The 26,616-nt window shown below is 40.2% G+C and overlaps 1 protein-coding gene across 14 annotated transcripts in view; it reads right to left on the bottom strand.

Annotated features, from left to right (window-relative positions):
• Positions 1-26,616, bottom strand: part of Mtus2 (microtubule associated scaffold protein 2) — a 620,658-nt gene that overhangs the window by 396,398 nt on the left and 197,644 nt on the right. For 9 of the 14 annotated variants that reach the window (XM_078016162.1, XM_078016169.1, XM_078016170.1 and 6 more), the window contains one exon: positions 5,078-5,132. The exons of the other annotated variants lie outside the window; for them this stretch is intronic. The gene's annotated coding sequence lies outside the window, so the exon portion shown is untranslated. The remainder of the gene's footprint in view (positions 1-5,077; positions 5,133-26,616) is intronic. 14 annotated transcript variants of the gene reach the window in all.

Consider the following 26,616-nt stretch of genomic DNA (forward strand, 5'->3'; position numbering starts at 1 on the left):
CTGAGAAAGCATCATTAGGCAATTTCATTGTTGTGTGAACATCGCAGAAGGTAGTGACCCAAACTAAGACAGCATGACGTCACTAGGGGATGTAATCCCATGTGACAACATCATACATGCGGTCTGCCATGGGCTGAAATGCCATTACTGGGAATCATTTCTATTCTTGCCAGAGAAACTTGGGATAGTTCATTCTAGGATCTCAATATAAGTAACAGGCCCACTTCAGGGGCTCCTGCCTACCTACACTTATGTGGGACCCCCGGAGGGACAGACCTCTTGAGAGTTCTGTTAGTCATTATTATGTGGCAGTGATTGCATATTCATATTTCCTGAACAACTGAAGAGTGCGCTTCTGAAAAATAATGATATAAAGAAAGAAAGAAGACAGAGGAGCCAGGACAGGTGGACCAAAAGAAAACAGGTAAACAGGTGGTGACTAGGCCCAGAAATAACTCAGTCCAGAATGGATCAGAGGCTATAGAAAGTGAATCCAGTGATTAAAAAAAAAAACACACAGCTGGTGGCTTTGAGGGGTTTGGATATTTGTGTCTAGTAGTGTTCTGCAGATTTTTAGAACTCTCTTCTCCAAGCAATAGAAGAGGCAATTTCTTCCTTGTTTGCCTGAGATCAAAGAAACCTTCCCGAGTGGCAACCTGCACAGGCTTTTCCTTGAAGGACAGGGAGTGGGGCCTGGAGATTGGCTTGGCACGATCAGGACTTGCTAAGTCATGTAGTAAAGGGGTGAATACAGGAGCAAAATCAGAGCTCATCCAGCACAGAGGAAAAGGAAATGGCTGATGGGAAGCAGCTAGCCATGTCTGCCTCGAGTGGCATTTATTAACCTTAGGGGGGAATTATTTTTCAGTTGCATGAGTAAAGAACTGAATCAACGTAGCACACTAATGGGATCATCAGCAAATTTCAAGTACTAGCTATATATGTAAACAGTTACTGCTGACATGTAAATTTTGAAATTCTAGGGGAAGGAAAGGGGAGGAGGGTTATGGAGTGAAGAGCTGAATTCTCCACTGCTGTGATGAGGAACCACCTGCAAATGTCCAAAATGATGTCTAAAAAACCATAAATACCAACAGAGCACATTCTTAGAATGGTGAAACTAGATATTGGGAAAAGTAGCAAAATGATTTGAAATCTGTGGCCGCTGAGGAGTGGACTTAAAATGGGAAGGGAAGAGCAAAGGATGGCAGTTTCTAGTTATGAGCCTTTGATCATCGAATTAAAAGTTAAAAATGTAAAACCACTGTTTTCTTATGGGATAGTTAGAGGAAAACTTCAAAGTGGGACGATTTAGATGATTCTGAGGAAGGACTGAAACTACGAACTGATTAAAAAGATTGACTCTGCAAGTTGGCAGTTTAAATTGAAATTTAAGATTTATCTGGGGAGATCATTATATGGGTTGCCTGGAGATGCCACCGGTTAGATGTTCTTGTTGAAATGACAGGATATCTAGATTGGAAATAAAAATTAGTAGGAGGGGCTGGTTTATTTGGAGCAAAGCAAGCCCAGGGTTTCCCTGTGGCCAAATAGGCAAATGGAGATGCCAATTCCTCTGTTCCTGAGTGCAAAAGAAGGAATTTGAAGAAATTCTGAGCTGGGTGAATGAAAATGAAATCAGTGTCAGAAGGGAGCCATGTGCTTTGACACCTCTGAAGCAAATTTTAAGATTTTCCAACTGCCTGTGGAACAGCATGTGAATTATCCAGCGTGTGCTATCTGGTAGCATGCTCTCCCCCTGTTTTGTCTTAAAGAATTAAAAACTGTCTGCCTATCATTAGGCCTCTCAGAAAGCCTTCATCAGGGCCAAAAAAAAAAAAAAAAAAGCACAATGACAGGTAAGGGGATCTGCTAGATTAAGGTAAAGAGAAGTTGTCACCCTCTGTCCTCCTCTGGCTAAGTGTTGACTCACTAATCTCATCCTGTCTCCTTGTCAGCCGTTTAACACAACTAAAAATAGTGGCTTGTAGCTTTGTTGTGAGGACTAGAAGAAAGCACATCTAACACACCCATCACCTACCTGGTGGGTATTACATAAGATGTAGTATTATGCCACTGCACTAAAAAATATGTGCAGACTCACTGCTTCATGGCTGACTGGGCCTCAGAAGGGAGTACACTCACAGAATGAGAATGAGTTTTGCTGCTGCTTGCTTTTGCTGGTTCTCAATTCTTCTGGTAGAAGAGTTTGCATTTCTCTTTTGCAGTAGCTTGGAGCATCTTCCTCTGGTACCTTGCCTTTTCTTCTGCTCATGTTCAGCCCAGCCCTGGAGATGACCTGTGTCCACCTGCCCTCTTGTTATGTCATACCCTTCTCTCCATCCTACAACTTATAGAGCCCCTCAATGCAGGATACGTTTTTCATCTCTGTTTGGAGACTGGCTCTTTACATAGTAAAGGACTGGGGAGTGTCTTTTAGGCAGAGTTTCATATTTAAAGGAATTGGATGCAATTAGAAAAAAAAATGTTACTATGAACCATCTGCCAGGACATAAAAATAGTTTTGTTTTGAAAAAGCTAATGAGATAATACTATTCCTCTTCCATTTTATCTCCATGGTGTGTGTTCCTGGAGAGCAGATTCTGTACTTAACAGTCCCCCAGTACAAACTTGGATGAATGCAATGCAGCACGTTAACAGTACTAGGTTCATTTTATTAAGAAAGAGCAGACTTTCAAGATATTGGTATCATGACTAGAGAAGAGTAACACATAGACACTATCATGCTTGATTCACACTGGCCAAAGTCAACCCAGAGTTCCTCAGCTGGATGCGGCCCAGGCCACTGGCTACCCTTTCTCTGCCTGTGCCTCCCCGACAGCATTATCCTTTCTCATCTTCACTGCACGTGGTTATTTATGTTTTGCCTCCTTCATTCCCTCCCTGTCCTACTTTATTTGCAGAACTGGACATCCCTTTAGGGTAGGATCCTTGACTTTTAGGATCTATAGATCCCTGCTGGCCCAAGAATGTTCACCTAAAAGACATTCAGCAAATTTTGCTGATACAACCTGTCATTTCTGATTTGGGAAAGACATGCCTGTGAACTCCAGCCCTACTCTGTCTGCTGGCTGGCATTGACTCTCCAAAGAGGTCCCATGCCCCCTTCAACTCCATGGAGGCCTCTGCAAGAGCCCTTGACCAGAACACTGAGCTCCAATCACCTCTAGAAACTCTGCTGCCAAAAGAAGGTTAATCCATTTGCTATTTATTGACTCAGTACTGACTGGGTACTAACTGCCAAAAGTGACCTATGTACTAGGAACAAAGAGGACTAGGACAGGAATCTTCCCTATAGACAAGCCCTGTGGTCTGGAAGCCCATGTGGATCCCCAGGGCCTGATCACCTGCACCATGGAGCAGATGACAAGGAGGTCCCTCTTGTAGTCCCTCTTGTCCTCCTTTGTTTCAAAGAACCTGCTCAACAGAAACTGGATGCTCACATTTCTCTGAACGCCTATGCATCTTATTTATTCCTTTTTATTCTTTTCTCATGATCCTTTTTTTTTTATAATGGATACAACTATTTTCTATATCCTTGTCTTCTCTTCTAGACTTTCGGCTCCTAGAGACCAGAATTTCAGCCCTGTTCACCACTGTATCTGTCATAATACCCAGCAAAGTGTCTCATTCACTTCATATTTGTTAAAAGACAAACTACTACTGCTTAAGAGGTACACAAAACTAAAACATATCACTTCCTGGCAAACTCTTATCATTTCCTGGCAAGCTATGCTGAAGTATTATATTAGGCACTTCTGACGATACAATCAGATATTCTGTTTGGAAATTACAAAGTGCTCCTTTGTATTACATAACAGATTTATATTTTCTTCTCATGTTTGCCTACTTTGTTGTCAAGGTAATAAATGCCAACCTTCAAGGATCTATTTTGAAACATTCACTTAAAGATTAATGAAAATATTTGTCTCTTACACAAATAAGCATTTACCTAAGCAAAACTTACTTGTTGGGAGAATTTTGAATACTATTCAGAGAATGCTACAGAGTCAAATGCGAAATAGGTGGAGTAAGTTATGACCAGCATTTTAAGAAATAAGAAAATAATGGAAAATATTAGTTGCTCACATTTCTATGGGTAAGAATTGTTTCCTGAAGTCTTTTTCAGTTAAATATCTGTATGTTCATGTGTGTGTACACGGACATACATTGTGTGTGTGCACATATATTCTTTTTTGAGCTACAGACAAAAATGTTAGAGCAACAAGCTGTGGGGATATTTCTGGCTGCTGGGAACCAAACCAAGTTCCTACTTTCAGGCAATTCTCAATGCTGTCAGTCTCAGCAGATGTAAGGGACCTCTATTACATTAAAGAAGCAAAATGAGGTTGCTCCTCATCCTTGTTCCCCCTTAAGGAAACCAGCCAGGCGGAGTCAAATGCCTGCTCTCCCGTAGGATTTTGAATCTCAGGCATATGACCCAGAGACCATGGTGATGGTGAGAGTGGATTCAGATGCTCTGATGAGTGGCAGCTGTAGTAACTGCAGCCACCAATGGCAGCCTGCCCAGCTGTGGGGGTTAAACCAGGGCAGAGCAGTGGTCATTAGAGCATCTGGCCTCACCGGTCCTGCTGCCCCTGCTCAGGGCTCCCTGGCTCTTTCCCATCACCCAGGGAAAATACTCTCCCAATCAGAGTTACTAGACAGGGTTTCTCTTGCTCACAAACATGAATCTTAAATGATAAAAATGTCACGCTTGGGAATTAAGCGCCTATTCTGTAGGATATGGGAAAATGATACGTGGCTTTCAACAAGAAGGATGCCATCTGGTGAGGCAGTGCCACATCATCTGGATTAAGGATCAGAGTCCGCAGAGGACGAATAAACTAGTGGCCTAGACCAGGCTAAAGAGGAAGACGTGAACTAGGAGAGAAAGTGTTGAAGAGAAATCCCGTTAACACCTTCTGCATGGACGACTTCAAAGGCACAGAGCAGAGGAAAGGCAATTCAAACGTGTAAGTGGAAAGATGAGTGAAGACACAGTTAAGGGCACGGGCTCCAGAGCCAGCCTCCTTACGCTGGAATCTAGACTTACCAGCCGGATGAAATTGTGTTTGTTACTTGATCTCTCTGTGCCTCAGTTCTGCCATCTGTAAAATGGGAACAATAACAGTACTTCACTCACAAAATTGTTTTTATGAGGTTTAAAATCAGTTAATATATGCATAGGTCTTAGAAAAGAACGAGGCAGGATGTAGCTTCTTATTAAAGAGACTTAAAAATCACCCCATATGCTACAGCAAACTTGTTGCTTCAGGTCTCACTTGGGTAGTGAACTTCCAGTATGTTGCTCCTGCATAACTTTAACTCTATTTTAGTTATTTATAGTTCTATAGATAAAGGTTTTTGCAATAGGACCTGTGCATTAGAGTTTGCCATTAGGAAAAAACATTAGAATTTACCCATCAAATATCTCACATTAAGATTTGTGAATTTATTCACTGCTAAAATTCAATGATGCTTTATTATTACGTAGTATCACTGAGGAACTAAATGTTCCACCTAAATTAATTTTCTAGACAACTGAAGCATATCTAAGGCAATGCACTCAAAATTTGAATTATGCTAAGAGATAGCTTGAAAAGTATATTGTATAATTTCCTACTTTCTGAACGATTGCATCAGTCAATAGTCATGTAATTTTTTCATGTTGACCACTTTGGACTCATGCTACAATAAGAGTGATGGTCTTAGGAATTAACTACTGTAGTTTAAAGATATGTTTGCCCTTAAACTATCAACTCAAATACAATTTAATTATAGTCCTTGTACCTTTCTTTAACTTTCCCTGAATCTTTGTTATTACTTAAGTATTACATCTTGCATCTTTTACTTTCTGCTTCAGATGATAACTTTTTGTTTTGTTATATTAATGTGATATCATATTTATTAATATGAAATCACTTGCAATACATATCAAAATTCTGTATGAAGCAAAAAGTATGTAGTAGATAGAATTATATAGCATATCAGTTACAGTATGGACAAGATTCACCCGCCAAAAGCAGGAAACTTGTACTATACTGTATGGGGAATTCACTTAGCTAAAAGCTATTTTCAGATTTTTACTGTTAAGATAGCTGAGGCTGCCAAAACAGCACTGTTATTTTGACTAGTAATAAGTGACAGTGGAAGTGAAGGAATTAAAGAGTTCCCACAACTCCAGACATATATAATATAGCCTGGCTGACATCTCTACTGTATTAGTTTCATAGTGCTGCTTTAACAAATTATCACAACTTAATGACTTAAGACAACACAAATTTTTTATCCTCAGGTTTTAGAGGTCAGAAGTTTGAAATGAGCTTTATCAGACTAAAATGAAGGTCCTAGCATGATTTTGACAAGAGACAATTCAAAGTCTCCTCCAGTCTTCTGAAGACTTCAGGAGAGAATCTATTTCCATGCTTTATAAAGCCAGGGTTAGAAAAATGGATTTCACAAGATATACAGAGGTTGCCTGCATTGCTTACTTAGCTTGTGGCCTCATGCTAGAACTTCAAAGCCTATCACTCCAACTTCTGTTTCAATCATCAGGTTTCCTTCTGTGACTTTGACATTTCCACTGCCTTCTTGTAAGGACCCCTGTGACTTTATTGGATCCACATGGACAATCCAGGAAAATGTCCTATCTCAACATCCTTAACTTCATCACATCTGCAAAGTCCTTTTTCTTATGTGGTAAGACGTTGCCACGTGGAGATCATCAGAGGCTGCTCTTCTGCTTACCGTGTCAGCACAGATGTTGAGCAGATCTCAGAAGTAAGCTGCTGATCTTTCCACTCCCACTACCCCTGTTCAAAACTTTCTACCTGCCATCTGCCTGCATTTCAGTTGATGCCAGATTCACCTTTCCTGTGGCCCAGGGCAAATACCGTGCAGTCACCACCAACTCCTCCCTTTCTCTCAGATTCCACATGCAACCTGTCACCAGTGTTCTCTGGTATCCTTTCAAAACATATCCAGCATCTGACTACCTCCTCTATCTCCATGGGCAGTACCCACACCACCATCTTCTCTCAGTGGGTTCCCTGGAACCACTGTCTGCAGACCCTCCCAGGTCCCACCCTACAGTCCACAGCCAGAGTGTCTTTTGAAAGTACAAATTATGTCATGTAACTCCTCTCATCCAACCCTTCCAATGTCTCTCCATCTTACTACAGTAGAAAGAGGCAAAGAAGAACAGTTTTCCAGGAAATGAAAGCCATTGGTATGGCTGAGCGACTGTGAGTGGGAATGAAATGAATAAGAGCCCATGAGTGAGGGCCGGGTACCCCGGATGGGCAACCCTGGCCTGATCCTAAGGACCAGTATTGAGCAGAGCCTTGGCATTACCAGGTCTGCACTTTGGGGACTTAGCTCCAAACACATCCTGAGATGAGACAGAGTGGGTGGGGCAAAGGAATAAGAAGGGGACACAGACTCCCAGCAGAAAGGGCAATGGCAGCAGAGAGAAGGGGAAGTGGGTAGCTGTGTGGCTCCTAAAGGAGGCAGAAATGGCAAACTCAGTGATGGCTCAAATGTGAAGTCAAGGGTGACACCCAGATTGGGACTTGAGTGGATGGGTATCTAAGGTGGTAGTGTTCTCATCAGCCAAGTGGGAAACTCTGCAGGAAGAGCAGCTGGTTCTGACCTGCTGATACCAAGGTGTGTGGGAGACATTCAAGACAGAATACTAGTAAGTGATCTGCCATATGGAATTGGGTGAAAAGTTAAAGATATCAGCTGGAAATAAAGTCTTGCAAATTTTCAGTTTGCAAATGGTTACTTAAATCATAGAAATAGTTATTTTTTTAATCACCCAGCATGAGCATACCAAAAGAAAAAAGAAGAGGGCTTAGGACTGAGCCATTTAAGGGAAAGAGACATCTACAAAGGAGACTGAGAAAGGAGAGTTGGAGAGATAAGGAGAACATCTGCTAGAACCAGGTCTCATAGACAAATGAAAAAGAAACCAGAATTTTAAAACTTCCAACAGATCAAGCAAAAAAAAGAACTGAAAATAGTCCATTGGATTTAGTGTTAATTAAGCTTTAGAGACCTTGAAAAAAATCATCCCAGTAGAGTTCAAGCCACCCTGCATTGATTGGTCTATGAAAGGAGAAAGGGAAGAAAGCAAGAGTAGAGAACTCTCACAAATCTAATGAGAACTCTCACTAGATGCAGAGATGGGGCCACTGAGGGAGTGTCAAGAGAGAAACCAAAAGTCAAAAAAGGATTTTTACTTTTTCACTCCATCTTCTTCCTTTCCTCCCTTTCTTTCTTTATGCCCTACTTGCTTCTAAGGTATCCAAGATATACATGGCTAAATTCTAATGGGAATAAGCCATCAAATAGAAAACCAAGAGATTATAATGCATGAGAAGGAAAGAGAAGACTCCAAACATGGGTAGGAAAAGTTCACCTTTGGGTCTCTACTCAAGTGGCACCTGTCAGATAACTATTGTTTGACACTGTAAAATAGTTCATCCATCTCTTTTCAAGGCACTAGAAATAAAATGGAACTTCCAGTCATTAGCGGGAGTGGAAGCCACTAACCAAAAGACCCTGAATTTTATGTATCCCATGGGAACTGATCTGCACAGGAACCAGGGAGAGGGTTCTGGGAAGATGACAGAGTAGGAAGCATCAGGAATCCATCTCCCTGTCCAAACAACAATTACACTTGCAGAATCTGTTCAGTGTCACTATTTTGGAGCTCTGGAGTCTACTGAACAATTGCAACATCCAGGGGAAGTCTTGGACTTAATAAAAGTCAATTTCAAATCTTAACTCATTCCTTACACCCCAGCCCATGGCCGACAACCATGCATATGTTCCTGGAGTGGCGTTCATGTATCTTATGGGAACCAGAACAGACAGACTCTGTTTTTCAAATACTGAATATTAGTGTTTGATTGCTGATTGCTTCTTCTGATCAGGGAGACACAGATACAGAGGCAGGAGATATTAGTACTGCTCCTCTCAGATTGAAAGGGTTTCAATGGGACTAAAAAGGGCTAGCATTTTTTAAAAAATCTATTTCATCTTTCTCTTTTCCCCCAGATGAGCAACAGAAATTAAAGACCAGGACATTCAAAATCAACTGCATTTATGGGGAATATTGGAAAGGCACCACACATGCCTAGGGAAAGATGCAGGCTTTGATAAAGGCCTTCAGTTTATATCTCAGGCTGACTCTCAGCACCAAGACAGCATACAACGATCCAAAACAAAACAACAAAGGCTGGAGAAGGGTGAGAATCTGATTCCCAAAGCTACCAAATTATTAGAGTCAAATGTTCAGTTCTCAACAATAACAAAATCATCAGGTATACAAACATAAAAATTACGGCTCATTCAAAAGAATGGTAGCCACAAGGAAAATAGCTATACAATATGCATAAAAGGAAATAAGAAGAGACTTAAAATGTTTGAATAAAAAAATAAACAACACATGAAAGAATACATAAGTGTTAGAAATGAGGAACAAAAGAGTCATAAGGCATATAGAAAACAAATAATGTAATAGAAGCAAGTTTTTCATTATCGTTAATTATTTTAAATGTAAATGGATTAAACTCTCCAATTAAAAGTCAGAGACTGAACTAATTTATTTTTTAAAGATGAGCCAACTCTATACTGTTTGTAAGATACTGTTTTAGATCTAAAGACATGCACAAGTTGAAAGTAAATGGAAAAAGATATCCCATGTGAACAGTGTCAACAAGAGAGAATAGGGTAAGCTATACTAGATTCAGAGGGGGAAAATTTTTTTTAAAAAATATCAAAGACAAAAAAAAATGTATTAAAATATTCAGCACAGCAGAGGGTATAACAATTCTGTTAATTTTTGTTTTATATATATTAATTATCTACTATTGTATGTGTAAATGTTTACAATTGAGAGAAATAGTACTACAACAGTTGAAGAAGTCAACACTCTATTCTTAAAATGAAATATTATACAGTAGAATTTAAACAACACAATAAGCCAACTAGATGTAACAGACCTATATAGAACACGCTACCCAACAACCATAGCATACACACTCACATAGGTGCACATGGAAAAATCTTTAGCATAGATCACATGTTAGGCCACAAATTAAGACCCAAATTTTAAATTAAGACCCCAGTTTTGAAAACATAGATACCATACAAAGTGTCTTCTCCAACCACAACAGAATAATGTTAGAAATCAGTAACAGGAGAAAAACTGAAAATTTTGTAAATTTGTAAAAACAACACACTCTTAAACAATCAATAGGTCAAAGAAGCTATCACGAAGGATAGTCAAAAGTAATTATAGTTGAATGAAAATGAAAATGATATTCAAACTTCATGGGATACAGCAAAAGCAATGCTAAGTGGCTATTTTATAGCTAAGAATGCTTTTATTAAAGATGAATGACCTATATTTACAACTTCAGAAAGCAAACTCAAGGAACTAGAAAAACAACAAACTAAAACAAAGTTAGCAGAAGGAAAAAATATTGAGATAAGCAGAATAAGAACTAGAAAAACAACAACGAAACAAAAAATGGTTTTTTGAAAAGAATATCAAAATTAAGAGACATTTGGCTAGATTATCTAGACTAAGGTAAAAAGAGAAAAACTCAAATACCTTTCATCAGAAGTGATATTGGGGGACATTACCAATGTTTCTAAAGAATTAAAAAGGATTATAAGAGAGGACTATGAACAATTGCACACCAAAAAAATGGATATTCTAGATGAAATTTCTAGAAACATAAAACCTACTAAGTCATAAAGAAAGAGAAAATCTGAATAGACCCACAGCTAGTAAAAAGACCAAATTGGTCAACAAAAATTTACCAAGAAAGAAAAGCCCTGGGCCTGAAAAGCTCACTGGTTAATTCTACTGAGCATATAAAGAAGAACTAATACCAGTGTACCTCAAACTTATACCCCAAAAATGAAGAAGACAGAACACTTCCTAATTCATTCTGTGAGTTCACTGTAAATAAAACTTGCAGAAAACCCAGGCAAAGAACTACGTGAGAATAAAACTAAAAAATCAATACCCCTTATGAAAATTGATCAGTATAACCTCAACAAAATACTGGGAAACAAAATTCAGCAGCATATTCAAAGATTATGCATCATGACCAACAGATATTTACTCCTAGAAAGCAAGGATGGTTAAACACGTGAAAACTGATTAGTATACCACATTAACAGAATAAAGAGGGTAAATCTCAATCGATTCAGCAATAGCATTTGTAAAATTCAATATTATTCATGATAAAAACTCACAAAACTAGATATAGAAGAAATCTTCCTGAACACAATAAATGCCACATATGGAAAAATTCACAGCAACCATCATCCTCAATAGTGAAAAACTAGAAGCTTTTCCTCTAAGATCACAAATAAAGCATATATATATATATATATATATATATATATATATATATATATATGTGTGTGTGTGTGTGTATATATATATATATATATATATATATATATATATATTAATTCCACAAGCAAAACAACAAAAACCATCCTGATTAAAAAATGGACAAGGAACTTGAATAGACATTTCCAAAATAAAGATTCAAATAGCCAATAAGCACATGAAAAGATTCTCAAGTTCACTCTAACCATTAAGAAATGCAAATAAAAACTTGCAACAGGACAACACTTCATACTTATTAGGTGGCTACTATAAAAATAACAAAAAATAATAAATATTGATACCAATGTACAAATTGGAATCCTTGTGCATTGGTGATTATAAAATGGTATAGTTTCTGTGGAAAATATTCTGGTAGTCTCTCCCCTCCCCCACCAAACTTAAAAATAGAATTACCATATAATCCCCAAATCCCCTTTCTAAAAATATACCTCAAAGAATTGAAATCAGAGTCTCAAAAAGATATTTGTACACCCACATTCATAGCAGCATTAGTCACAGTGAAAACACTGAATCCACACAAATGTCCATCATGAATGGATAAATAAAATGTGGTATGTGAAAGAACCAACAATACTTGTCATCAGTGAAAATGCCTGTTTATTGAGGAACAGCTCTGCATATTTATAGAGCCAGGGGTGGTCTGACAGTTGGCATGGGGTGCTTTTTGATTGGTGGGTAAGGATCAGGTGAACCAGCAGGGCTAGTCTGATTGGTGGATAAGGATCAGGTGAGCCAGCAGGGCTAATCTGATTGGTGGGTAAGGATCAGATGAGCCAGCAGGGCTCACCATTGGACAGCAGGATCATGTGAGCCAGCAGGGCTCACCATTGGACGGCTCTTCCTTGGGGATAGGGAAGTTAGTCTTTGGAGCCAGGGCGACTCCCAACAGTATGTACCTACAATAGAATACCATTCACCTTTAAAAAGAAATGAAATTCTGATGCATTCTACAACATGGATGAACCTTGAGGACACCATGGTAAGAGTCTAACCAGTTACAAAAAGATAAATACCTTATGATTCCATTTATATGAGGTACCAAGAATAGTTAAATTCGTACAGAGTGGAGTGGTGGTTGCCAGAAGCTGGGGGAGGGGAATGGTGATTTGTTGTTTAATGGGAATGGTTTCAGTTTTGCAAATTTAAAAATGTTTTACATCAGATAGAGCATTAATCTCTAGGGTATATAAAGAACTCAAAAAGCTAAGCACTGAAAAAACAAATAATCCAATCAACAAATAGATCAAGGACCTGAACAGACATTTCTCAGAAGAGGATATATCAACAAATATATGAAAAAAAAATGCTCATCATCTCTAGCAATCAGAGAAATGCAAATCAAAACTACTCTAAGATATCATCTCACTCCAGTCAGAATGCCAGCTATTATGAAGACAAACAATAATAAGTGTTGGTGAAGATGTGGGGAAAAGGTACACTCATACATTGCTGGTGGGACTGCAAATTGGTGCAGCCAATATGGAAAGCAGGATGGAGATTCCTTGGAAATTTGGGAATGGAACCACCATTTGACCCAGCTATCCCTCTCCTTGGACTATACCTAAAGGACTTAAAAACAGTCTACTACAGGGACACAGCCACATCAATGTTTATAGTAGCACAATTCACAATAGCTACACTGTGGAGCCATCCTAGATACCCTTCAGTGGATGAATGGATAAAAAAAATGTGGCATATATACACAATGGAATTTTACTCAGCCATAAAAGAGAATAAAATCATGGCATTTATAGGTAAATGAGTGTCGTTGGAGAAGATAATGCTAAGTGAAGTTAGCCAATCTCCCCAAAAAAACAAATGCCAAATGTTTTCTCTGATATAAGGATTCTGACTTATAGTGGGGTAGGGAGGGGGATCATGAGAGGAATGGATGAATTCTACATAGGGAAGAGGGGAGGGAGGAGGTGGGGGATTAGCAAGGATGGTAGAATGTGATGGACATCATTATCCAAAGTACATGTATGAAGATACGAATTGGGTATCAACAGAGGTATGATAGATTGTGATATATATGTGTAATAAGAATTGTAATACAAAAAAAAAACAAAGTACATATATAAAGACATGAATTGGTATGAATATACCTTATATACAAAGATATGAAAAATTGTGCTTTATATGTGTAATAAGAATTGTAATGCATTCCACTGTCATGTAGTTAAAAATAAAATCAATAAAAAAATAAGGAAGCGGAGAGAGAGCTCCACTCCCCAGGGACAAATATAAACCCCAAAGGCATGCTCCCAGTGACATAATTCCAAAAAAATATAATAATAATAATAGAAAAAAATTCTAGATATAGATGGTGGTAATGGTTGCACAACAATGGGGATGTATTTTATTCCACCAAACTGGGCATGTAGAAATGATTAAAATAGTAAATATTATGCCATGTTTATTTTGCCATAATAATAATAAAAAAAAAAAAACACCAAGACTAGAGTCTTCCAAGGACCAGGGGAAGCAGAGGAGGGGCAGCCAAACCAAGTCCTATAAATGGCCAAGCATAATCCAAGGTATTGGAGGTGACCGTGAACCACTGAAAAGGCAGTCATTAAAGAAATATTCATTAGCACCTCCCTGGGAATGTGGCAAGTGTGGAGTCAGTTCGCAGTGTGGAATTCCACTGACAGCTCCTGGATCTGGTCGGTGAGCAACCATCAGAAATATCTCTTCCCCCTCGCCCACTCCCCCTCCTCCCTGCCACCCCAGAAGGCAAAGGATCTTTGGACCAGGCAGGTCCTGGCTTCCTCTTCCCCTCTCTCTCTTTCCCACAATCTTCATTTCTGTTCCCTTTAGGTTCTGAAACTTATGGTGTGGATTTGTATCATTCCCTCTCCCCCCAATCTCATGTGCTGGATAATGAGCAGTGTTCAGAGAGGAGCACAGGATCATGAAGGCTCTGACCTCAACAGTGGGTTAATAATGTGAATGGATTAGTGGGAGGTAGTGAAAACTCTAGGCAAGTGGGGCCTGGCTGCAGGAAATAGGTCACTGGGGTTGTGGCCTTGGGGATATATCTGTCCTGGGCTTTCCTCTGCCACACCCTGGATGCTTCTGTCTTGGAGCCAACTCTGGACTGAATTCTCCAAAACTGTGAGCCAAGATAAATCTTTCTTCCTCTAAATTGTTCATGTCAGGTAGCTCAGTCACAGAGATAAAAGGCTAACACAGAAATCAACCAGTAACATTGATGTGCCACCGTGAAAAAAAAAAAAAAAACACTTGTGGAAATACTAGCACGTTTCTTTCTTCTATGTTCTCTTTCTCTGCCTCCCTCAAGCGGGCTCAGTGTTCTCCCATCCCTGGGCAGCTTGGTGACTCTCAAAGTGCAGGAGTCACTGAGAAGACACATTGCTTCTTGGATTTGGTTTCCAAATGCTAAAACCCATGGAGGAAAAGGCGGTGATAGTCAGATGAGAGGAAGAACGTCTGTGGAAACTACAGAGAAGAGCCCAGAGATTGAAAGACTTCTCCAAAATCAACTCCAAAGCCACAAAGTATAGTGGGCTTTGTTCACAGAGGCAGTAGGCTGAGTACTGGCTGCTCTTATGCCAGTAGAGACTGGGAAGGAAGAAATAGCTGCAGCCCAGCCCAGGCTGGGACCCCAGTAAGTACAAGTTCCTGGATACAGAAGACAGGCAGCACACTGGCTGACCCAAGGTGACCTTGTACATCTCAGAGGTAAGGAGTATAGACCTGAGATTCTTAACTAAAAAGATACCTCTTGTACCTAGGCGCTGCCTCTGACCCCAGGGCCTTTGTACAAAGCAGAAGGAGGGTAAATACTATAAAGCAGCTAAGATCGAATCTCCCAGTAACCCAGAGTAGAGAAACAGTTCAGAGTCAAAATTAAGTCACAGAAGATGAAGAGGCCCACCTAAGATCCCTCACTGGTACACTAGCTCAACAAAATGGAGAAATCATATCCTTCAACAAGAGAAACATCCCTTCGGCTTGTGCTGGACAGTGAAGGACAGTCCACCTCACACCCACATGACCCTGTGATGTTCACTTACACTCTATCCTGCACAACCAAGAGCAGCACAGAACTTGCCTGTACAAGGTAGCATAGTGTCCGTCTTAAATGAACCGCCTAGTTCTAGCCCTTGGGTTAAACATGCACTGGCCCTCCCTGCTTCATCTTGCTGTTCTGCCTGGCAGCAGCCAGAGCCATTTCTTAAATGTGTGAACGATCATGTCACTACTCTACTGAGAAGTTCCCTTTTACACTTACAGCAAGACTCAAACCACTGAGCCACCATAAAACCTTCTGTCTCCTGCCAGGATGTAGCTTGCCAATGCCACAACCCCCTCCCTGCCATTGTCTCACAGTGACCCTCTCTGTACCCACATTTAAATGGGTCATTCCATAAATAGACCAACTCCTTCCAGTGTCCCAAGCCTCTAACATCTCCCCTGCCTGGACTTCCCTAGGTCTCCCCTGCCTTGTGCCTGGCACAAGGGGCCAGTCAGTGAGGCCTCAACCCAGAGCACAGTGCCTCCCAGGGAGAAGGTGCCAGCACCCTCCTTCCTCATCAGCCTCTTGTTTGGAAGGGCAGGGGCAGAGAAGACAGGTGCAGGGGCCAAATCTGTCCTACAGAGGCATTTTATGTAATGATTTGAACTCATTATCAATAAGCAGAAATCAAGAAAATCTGCATAAACTATCCAGATGCCTGACTGAAGGTGAAAATGAGATGACCTGGCACTGATGGCCCAGTGTGATCACTGTGCAGCAGTGATCAGTGGGTACTGTGCTCACAGATATACCCACAATACAGTGGGCATGGTACACATAAATGGCCAGGGATCCTAGGCAGAGCCATCAGCCTCCTGTGCTTCCCTGTCCATCCATCCTCGCCCCTCCAACTGTCACCCCAATGGAAGGTGCATCATCATCCTAACCAGTCTCCCCCTGCCTGGGTCCTGTGGACACCCAATCAGAGGATGCTTGGAGCTGAAGACTCAACCCTCATCACATCTTGACCCAGATTCATAGATGACTTCATCCCCATCACCAATAAGCCAAATCTAACTTGCTTCACACCTGTAGCCCCTACTTCCTAGAGTTTGCTGAGGTATCTTTTTCCGAGTTCAGGAAGCTGAAAAAGGACTCCATTAGTGAAGCAAATTTATTTCCTATTTCTTAGTTGTGTATCTGAACTCTACTTGCATCCATAAAGATTCCTTATATATTTCATCTCTTATCTGAAGAGGCATTACTATGTTGGCCTCATCTTCATAAGTTCTTTTACTGGTTAGGTCTTAAGCAAGATGAAAATTCATCCCTAAAGGTCCACAATAACTAAGCAACAATTTCCTGAGGCTGCCTAGACTCCCCAGCGCCTCATTCCAACAGCTGAACTCCATGCAGAATCTCAGCCCCTGGCGCGCTCCCAGCCCACCAACGTTATCAAGCATATCCAATGAAGCATCTTCAATTACAGGGAATTCAATATCAATCCCCCTCTGCAGACAGGTCTAAGCTGGTGAAACTGTGGATGAGGAAGCATTTGCATCTCTTGATTAGAGGCTGGCCCCAAACCAATTGAATCAAAGCACTGCAGAGCTCGATTACAAACAATTGCTTGTGGTGACAAGGGAGGCTGAAGGGACATCATCTCAGGCTGCAAAGGGGCCTGTTCTCATATTAAACTAATATTTTAGACACAAGCTTACATCACTTCAAACTACATTACATTTGGCGGGTGGGTGGGGGCAAAGTTCCATTTCTCCCCTGAATTATTCAAAATCTTCTCAGGTTTTGAATATATTCCCCCTAATAAAAATGTTCCCTCTGAAAATTGTTTCAAGGCTTTGTTTACTCCAAAGGCATGACTTTGAATGTTTGGTAATCAATGGACTTTTAACATCTTGGAGTTAAAAGTTATCATGAAATAATGGTTCAAAGTCAGTTGATTTTTAGGGGGTGATCAGTTTACTAAAAACTTTGCTAGTGGCTCTATATATTTACATTCTAATTTTTACTGGTTTCTTCCTTCACAAATGCATTTATCTATCTTTATGTTTTCTCAATAATGTCTTTTGGTAGTGGTAGAGAGACAGAAATGGAAAGATAAAGTGACTCCTAAGATGTCATCGCTAACAACATTGATGACACTTTGCTTTATGAGATGTGTACAAAATGAATCCCAAGGAGTAAACAGATCTTCAGAAACAAGAAGACTTGATGATGAACTTAGATGCCTGCAAATATCACTCCCCACTTTACAACTGGGGAAATTAAAGAAGAGCCGAGCTCAAATACTGGACACAATGAAAGTCCCTATCACTCTTGCTACAATATCCTCACATCCCTGAATCAGAAAACAACCATTAATTCCTTTAGTCCCAGCAAGGGAGGGACTCCCACCCGGGTCCCTGTGTTATTCCTTCCTGTCTCTATCCTCCAGTTACTTCATCTTCCATATTAGAGGCTCTCAATGCGGCTGCACATAGGACCCACCTATTCATTTAAAAGAATTCTGATGCCTGGGTCCTTCTTCTGCATATTCTGACTTTATTGCTCTGGGTTGTGTCCTGAGCTTTAGGTTAGGTCTCCACTGAACAATCAATGCAAAGAGTCTCTCAGGACCTATGGCCCTTGCCCAGAGTCAGCCTCACAGCTTGTGTGCCCAAATGGCTCAGAGACACATGCTCTGTGTTGGCTAATTGGTTGGTTGGTAAAATTGACCATTTTAGCCATTTTTAAGTGCATAGTTCTATGGCATGAAATCCATTCACATTGTTCTACAATGGAATGTTTGCTTTTTATGGAGAGAGTGTACTCTGTTATTTTAAATGTGTTTGTTATTAGGAACATTGAATATAAAAATGCAGATGTTTGGACTCTGGCAACCAAAAGTGTATATGGTCTTCATCAACAGTCACTGGGACGGGGTGACAGCACTGCACCCCCTTCGGGCATAGCAAGGATCTCTGGGTTGCCTCCTCATCCTGAAGTTACTCCCAGTCTGGTTCCTACAGATAGGCTCTGCCCCAGTCCATCAGCAGGGCCACACCTTTTCAAGCCTAAAAATATTCTGTTTTTTTATCTCATGCCCCTTTCCAGCCACTGTCTCTGTCTCTCTCTTCCTCTCTTTCCTCTCCCATTTACTCCTCAAAACCCTGAACTCTGTCTTTCTCCTCCTCCATTGCACTGAAACCACTCTGTCAAAGACCAGTGACCATACACTGCCAAGTCACAGGGACACGTGCAACGAACTCTAATTCTCTGTGCCCACTGGATGATCTCAAACACTGCATCCTTGGGAGTCTCTACGACCATGCTGAGACCTGTCCCACTTTGCCTCTTTCTATGCAGGGTTCCCTTTTGCCCCATGGCAAGAGGGGAGATATATTGCACACTTGTGGCTTGCTACTACCCACTAACAAGTCCAAATATGGTGGATTGGTCAAAGGCTCAAAGACAGTCCAATAGACCTGGTTCTGAGTTCCCAACTGTGTCACTTATATGACCTACACACTAGGATTCAGGGCCAGTTATCCAACTTGGCCCCTAATTTTTTTTATTTAAAAAAATGGGGACAATAATTTCCACTCCAAAATAATGCAAGAGTATGTGAGAATGTACACAGAGCTCTAGACTAGAGCATCATTGTCTGGTAAAACTTTCTGAGAAAATGGCAATGTTCCACACATGGGCTGATCAATATGGAAGATACTAGGTACCCGTGGCCAATGAACACTGGCAATGGGTCTTGTATGACTAAGTTAAATTTTTAATTTTATGTAATATTTATTAATTTAATTTAAGTTGGCTTAATTACACGGGGCCAGTGGCTCCATGCTGGTAGCACAGCTCTGGTGTGATAAACACTAAAGAAGCATCAGCAAACACAGCTACTACTCTCATAGTCACTATTAACAGAGGGAATAAAAATAGCCAACCTCTCCAGCCCAAATGTCCCACCTGAGCCTCAGGCTCTGCAGAAACAGTTGAGGCCTGGTCCTGTTAGAGGATCTTATGCTCAGGAAAGTGACTAAAATTTATAAAGAACATAATAAACATTCAGCAATTGTTTTGTCCCAACAATTTGCATCTGGTGAGGAGGCAGACATGGATTCATGGTTTCCAGGACACTGGGGAATGAAACTTCACTGCCCTCAAGTAGAGATTCCCCACTGCTTGGTTCTCTAGAATCTGATTACAGAATTGCACAGGGTTAGTGGCTCCACACTGGACAGCACAGCTCTGGAGTAATAAACACTAAAGAAGCATCAGCACCTGCTCCCGCCTGGAGCCTGTACTAGGACTCTCTGCTACTGGTAAATTCTTACATCTGTGTTTTAATTAGCACCTTTCTGTGAATCACCATCACTGTGACCAAGCCTGATCCAAATGACCCCAGATACCTCCACATGGATCCCCACCACCTTCCAAAGCCCCAGATGACGCTTGTCATTTTTGTCCCCTCTCCCAGAGTTCACTTCCCTCTGTATTCCACCCTCTCAATTGGCCAAGCCCGAGTCATTCTAGACGGCTTCCAAGCACTAAATCCAACTGCACAGACTCAAATTACTTCACATGCTGTTGGAGGAAACCTTGGAGATTATCTTCTCCCATTTTCTGATTCTAGAAATTAAGAAACCAAAATGAGATCAATAAAGGTAAATTCATTAGGGTTCTCTGGAGTAACAGAATCGATAGGGTATGTTGTGTGTATGTGTCTATGTGTGTGTGTGTGTGTGTGTGTGTGTGTGTTTGTGTGTTTGCATGTGTGAAAGTATGAAGAGAGAGGAAAATACTAATTTTAAGGAATTGTCTCACACAATTATGGAGGTTGGGAGATTTAAAATCTCCAGGGTAGGCCAATAGACTGGAGAGAGAGTAAGAGCCAATATTGCAGCTCAAGTCCAAAGGCCATCTGCTGGCAGAATTGCTTCTTGCTGGGGGAGGAAGGATGTCAATCTTTTCTTCTATTCAGACCCTTAGCTGACAGCATGAAGCCTACCCACCGTATGGAAGACAATCTGCTTTACTCAAAGTCCACCAACTTGAAAGTTAATCTTATCCAAAAATGCCCTCACAGAAACATCCAGAATCCTGTTTGACCTTAGATAACTGGGCACTGTGGCCCAGCCAAAGTTGACACATAAAATTAGCCATTGCCAAGTTGAGGTGGCTTGACCAAAGGCACTGAAATAAAGCCAGGGGAAAAAAAACTAAAAAGCTTTTTAAAAAAACTAAAAGCTTTTTAAAAATACAAGAACATAATTTCCTTCATAGCTTAAAGTCTATTAAAACATAGAAAAATTTTTGATAAAAAGCATCTAAACTTGGTATAGTAAGTTCTAAATAATAATAAGCTCTACTTATTATTAACATCTGTAATTATAATAACAATATAACACAAAGTCCATATTTATTGAGTAAGGAACATACTCTATGCTTACAGCTTTCACAGTATCACTGCAAACTGCAAACCTACAGCATTGTTGTAAATTTTTGCAACTACTGTGTGTTCTATTCTCAAGTTAGCATACATATATCCAGATTCAAAGATGTATTTCAATTGGGATGATTTATTTTTGTTTCTAAAACTAAAACCATAACATTAAGTGCTGACACCTAGATGCCCCATATATACGTCTGAACATTTAAACTACTGCCCCCTTAGGTTCCTGGCAACAAAATTAACGTTAAAAGGTTGATATGCATCACCTCTTTGGAATCTTTTTCCAATCCAGGACATTTATCAGACATTTCCAAAGTAAACCAAAGCTGTACATTTGCTAATCTGAGTTTATGCCATTATTTCAGACAATACAGTCACTACCAAAGTCCACAACCCCTTATCCAAAATCTTAAATACCAAGAAGATCTAAAAACAGAAAGCTTTCATACTTCATTTAATAGCAAAACATAACCTAAACCCAAATAAAGCTATTTATACTCTATTTCGAAATCCCACTTAGCACAAATGTTCATGTTTCACTTCAGAAATATTAATGTATGCAATGCAAGATGCTGTCCCAGACCCCATTAGGAATGTCATGTTGTATATGATACAGGCATAAGCTAAAAATGTGAAGAAGTGAAAATTCCTGCACATACTTGGCCCTAAGATCTACATAGACCCCATTTTTATGAGGCCCCCAAGGTTCAAAATGAACCCAAATACAGCCCCATCAGATGTCAAAGCCAGTGCAAGGATTCCTGACCACTGTGCCCTATCCAGTCACACTTCCACACGCAGTTACAGAGTGGGCTGCCGGCCAACAGGTACCACTGGAAACCAAGAACTCTGTTTTGAGGACACTGGAAGGTACATGATCTGTTCAAACATACATGATCTCATCAGAACCAGATGCAGAAGTCTCATGCAGCCCCCTTTCATCGATTCCAGGAAGAAACCAAAAATTTCTCCCAAAAGAAATAAAAGAGGGAAGGAAGGAGGGAAAGACAAATTTGGAGTTTTTCATTTCCCCCAAAAGATCCTCAACTACTAGAGATTTAAAAACTACTGAGAATTCAGCATTCCACATCATTCCATCCCTCCTACCTAAGTGGAATGAAGAGAATTCACCAAAGCTCATATGATTACTCAGCAATCATCATTATTTCAAGTACATCAAGTAGCAGAAATAGCCAAGGATGACCACAAGCCTTCGACCCAGGCAGCAATGAAAAGGGAAGGTCGAATGGCTGTCAAGTCTATTGAGATGTGGCCGGAAATTGGTAGAAAAACACCAGGAGCCAGAGGAGCCTAAAAATGAAGAGGAGAACCCAGAGCAAAGCCAGAGCCCAAACACAGGCTCAGTTTAGGAGTGTTGTACTGGGCCCAGGGCGAACTTGCACCTGCTGCCCTTCCTACTGTGAGCTGGAATCAAAGAAAAGAAAGGTGTTCGGTAGCACTGATAAGACACACTTTGAGTTTTAGTAGTTGTTAAGCTAGTATCCTAGCTTTCACTCACAGATACCAGCGGGCTCTTCCCTTCTTTATCCATTTCCTTTCATTGGAAGTGCTTTAAAACAATAAGTAGTGGCCTAGGAACTGGCTGAGATAGAGGGGCTTTGCTTAGAGCCCTCAACTTCAGCCTGTCTCAGAATCACCTGGAGGATGTCATGCAGATTGCTTGGCCCTGTTCCCAGTTTCTGATTTCAAAGGCCTGGCTGGGCTTGGGCCCAAGAATCTGCATTTCTAACAAGTTCCCAGGTGGTGCTGCTGACCTAGAAAAGTGCTGGTCAACAGAAAGACAACGTGAGCCAAACTTGCAATTTAAAATTATCCAATGGCCACCTTACAAAAGTAAAATCTGATAAGTGAGATTAATTTTAACAATGCACTTTACAGAGTCCCCCAAATGTTATAATGTCAACATGTTAACAATATCATATTATTAATGGGAGATTTCATGTCCTTTTTGTTAGATGAAGGCCTCAAACTCAAGCATGCATTCTGTGTTACAGCACATCTCAATTTGGATGAGCCAAGTTGAAAGTGCTCAACAGCCACACGGGGCTTCAGACTGCTGTACCAGACAGCCTAGGGACGGAAGATGGTCACTGTATGAGAACTAGAATGCACACAGGAGGCTAACTGGCGTAAGTCTGAGTGACAGTACCTGATATAGAGTTAGGCCTCTCTAAAGGATGGGAAGGTGGAACTGCCAGGAATTCTGTGTGAGGGATCAGAGGACTTTTGGGGACAAGAAAGCAAATAGCAAATATTCACCTGAACAATTAACAGCATTCTCTGTCACAGTCAAGATTGATTTCCTGCTTAAGAATGAATTTCCTATCTCCACAAAGAAAGGAAAAAGAATCCTTTGGTCATGTCAGAAAGGCCACAGCCCTGAGAAGCACCCCTCTGACTTCTGCACTCTGTCCATACAGAACAGAACCAGACGCATTCACAGCCGCGTTAGCCCTGGGGTGACACATTGGTTGGCCAGGCTAGCCCTGGGCCTGTGACCTTGGCACCTCCAAGATCCATAATACAGGCCAGACCAATCCTCACGGTGCCAGTTTCTGAGGCAGCAGGGCCACTGATGACAGCTAGAAAAATGCAAGTGACACAGTGGTCATCAGGCAAGAGGCCCATTGGCAAATGCACCTCAGGTCACAGTGACCTTGCCCATACAAGAACAGCAGATGCCTGCCATTGTGCCCAAAGCTCAAAGGAAATAATACTCCTGGCTTTAGTTTTCATCCATCTCTTTATTCATGTTTTATTAAGATATCATCTACATACAATAAAATGCAATCTTTTTGATGTACAATTCTGTGAGTTTTGATACACAGTCATGTAACTATACCAGAATTAAATTATAGAAGAGTTCCATTGCCCTCCTGATTCTTTCTAGTCAGCCCTCCATAAATCTCGACTCCCTGGAAATTCTTGTTCTATATAGATTGGATTTTCTAGAATATTATTGAAATAGAAGCATACAATATGTAGTGTCTTCATACTGTATTCTTTGGTTTTGCATAATTTGCAATTTATCCATAGAGGTTCATGTAAGTCCCTACTATTTTAAGTTTCTCAAGTTGTGACAAATTATACATAATATAGAATTGACCAACTTAACTATGTTGAAGTGGCATTAAGTAACAGTGGCATCAAACACATTCTCATTGTTGTGAACATTACTGCTGGCTCTATTCTTAAAGACTAACCTCATCAAAGTATTAATTTTTAACTTTAATTCCACTCCAGGACCCTCAAGAAAAATCTGAAACTCTGATAGCACATCCTGTTGGGAAAAGATATGAATGAATTGAGGCACATCTTAGAATGCCCAGTAAAGTCCAAGCTCCAGTCTGTGGTCCTAGAGTGATTAAGAGAGCAACTTTTCAATCTCAGAAGCATCTTGATTTGAATTTTTTTTTGTTTTTTTTTTTTAAGTATATGACTGCATCTGCCACAGGGAAAAAGTTTCTCTGAAGCAGTTCTGTGGGAAAGAGAAAATTCTAAGTCTCCATGGGAAGGCATTTGACAATGCATACATATCTGATACTCACTTCTAAGATTTTTATCTGCACATGCCTATAAAATATCACGGCACCAGAAGCAATACAAAAACAAGAACAAGATCAGAAGCAATCCAAGCAGCCATCTACAGAAAGCTAGTTACAGAAACTGTGGTCTATCTACAGCCCCAAAAAGAATGAAGCTCCCTATTGTTCTGATATGGAAAGAGCTGTAGAATATTCCTTCAAGTGAGTAAAATAAAGAACAAGATCCAGAGTATACTATTTATTTTATGTAAGAAAGGCAGATGGTGAGAGGAGCAATGTATAAAGAAACTCCCCCAAAGAATTAGTGTATCTAGCTATGGATGAAGGGCTGGGTGGTCTAGAAGTGGGGTAGGGAACAATAAACCGTCTTTAGATATATTTTCTAATATCTTTAAAATTTTTAACAGGGTTTATAAAGTAAAAAGAAAAAATAGACTGAAATATTCCTTGCAAAAAGAACTTCCAAATTTAATGGTATGAATTTTCTGTTATAATCAAATTATTTCAATATTCAGATAATCAATACATTTGCCCTTTTAGCACTTAAATATACTCAATACCCCTCAAATATCTGAAAACTTCTTTTTAAAATTAATTCATTTTTTGATTCTTTCTTTTCAAAATTCATCATATAGTTTGGCTGAGCATGAGAAAGTTCCTTCTGACCATGTGCCACAAATCTAAACACACACACACAAAATGAATAACTCCAAATTCTCTGCAGGAGCCCATGCTCATTTTTTTTGAGGGAACAATGTGCACTGAAAACAAGAATCGTTTTAAAGTAAAGGAAAAAATTGCTCCAAACTTAAAAACACTGTTTTAATATTGTTTCAATTTGTACATTAAATGGCAGCTTAAAAACAATGTCAAGCATTTTCTAAGCTCTTACTTTTCTTTATTTTTTCAATTTTAAATCTGGGAATCACATTAGAACTAATAGGGCTGACCCTGAGATAGCCCCCCAAAAAAACCTAAACTGATATTGACTCCATGTTTTACCATTAAACTATTTAACTTCAAGTTTGCATTTTTAAATTGTGGTCCTTAAGATAATCTCTAAATTTCTAAACATTTCTTTCTTTCTTTCTTTTTTCTTTTTTGCAAAAAAATAAAAATAAAAAATAAAAAAGGATTATTTTTAGCTGAGAAGAAACAATATACCTTAAAGTGTATTGTTTAGTTTCACAATTCTTTAAAATGGGAAGGACCTGATGGTGGTTTTCAGGATGCTAAGGCACTATTGACTTTCAATAACAACACCTGTTTATATAATAATGATTTTTTTAAAGAATACGAAAGCACTAATTAGGTGGCTTTCTCGTTAAATTTATAAGCATAAATAAAAGTCACAGCAACTTGGTCATGGAAACCATTGCTCTCAATGCAGAGCACCTGACAAAGAGGTTTGAGTCCCCAACTATGGTTGGTCACACCACCTGCCTCAAACAAGCCTCTCTTCATTAAACTTTCCTTCAACCCTCAGCTTCTTAACAAAACCACGTGGAATCTAGAAGTCGTCCTAAAATGTTCACCAGCGCTCCTTGGAGAGCCCAGGCCCAGAGATCACAAATGCCTTTGAGGAATAGCAAAAGGAGAGACTTGCCACACTGCTCCGAGACCAAAGCATAGGCGGTTCACTCTGGAAAGGTCATACTGAGTAAAATGAGGTGAAAGGTTCCAGGAAAGGAGCCACACTGGCTGGCTGTCGTCAAGTGATTGTGGCCGTCAGAACCCAGCAGCTTTGACAGCATCCCCAGTAAGGACCTAGGCAGATGGTGCAGACTCCACTGATCAGTCACAAGAAGGGGAGTCATAAGGCCAGAGAGCCCTGGATGGAGCCCATGAGGTCCCTGAGACCTAGAGACATGCTGTCAGCTTTTAACAAAAGAAAATTATCATGAGGAATTACACTTCACGGGATGTGTGTACCTGTAATACATTGGAGTCTCTATTTTAAAACACACTGTAAGCCATCATATCCCAGTAATTTCTAAGAGATGTAAGAGATCACTATCTTGGTCAAGTTCCCCAATGAGAAAGGTGTGTCTGCTGGGCAGATAAAATGCTGTAAGAATTCACACTAAATTTCTTCTCCTCTTCCCATGTGACACTGTGACACATATAAAGCCAGCTATATGAT

The sequence above is a fragment of the Ictidomys tridecemlineatus genome, chromosome 6 (genome assembly GCF_052094955.1).
Source record: "Ictidomys tridecemlineatus isolate mIctTri1 chromosome 6, mIctTri1.hap1, whole genome shotgun sequence".
In the NCBI taxonomy this organism is placed as follows: domain Eukaryota; kingdom Metazoa; phylum Chordata; class Mammalia; order Rodentia; family Sciuridae; genus Ictidomys; species Ictidomys tridecemlineatus.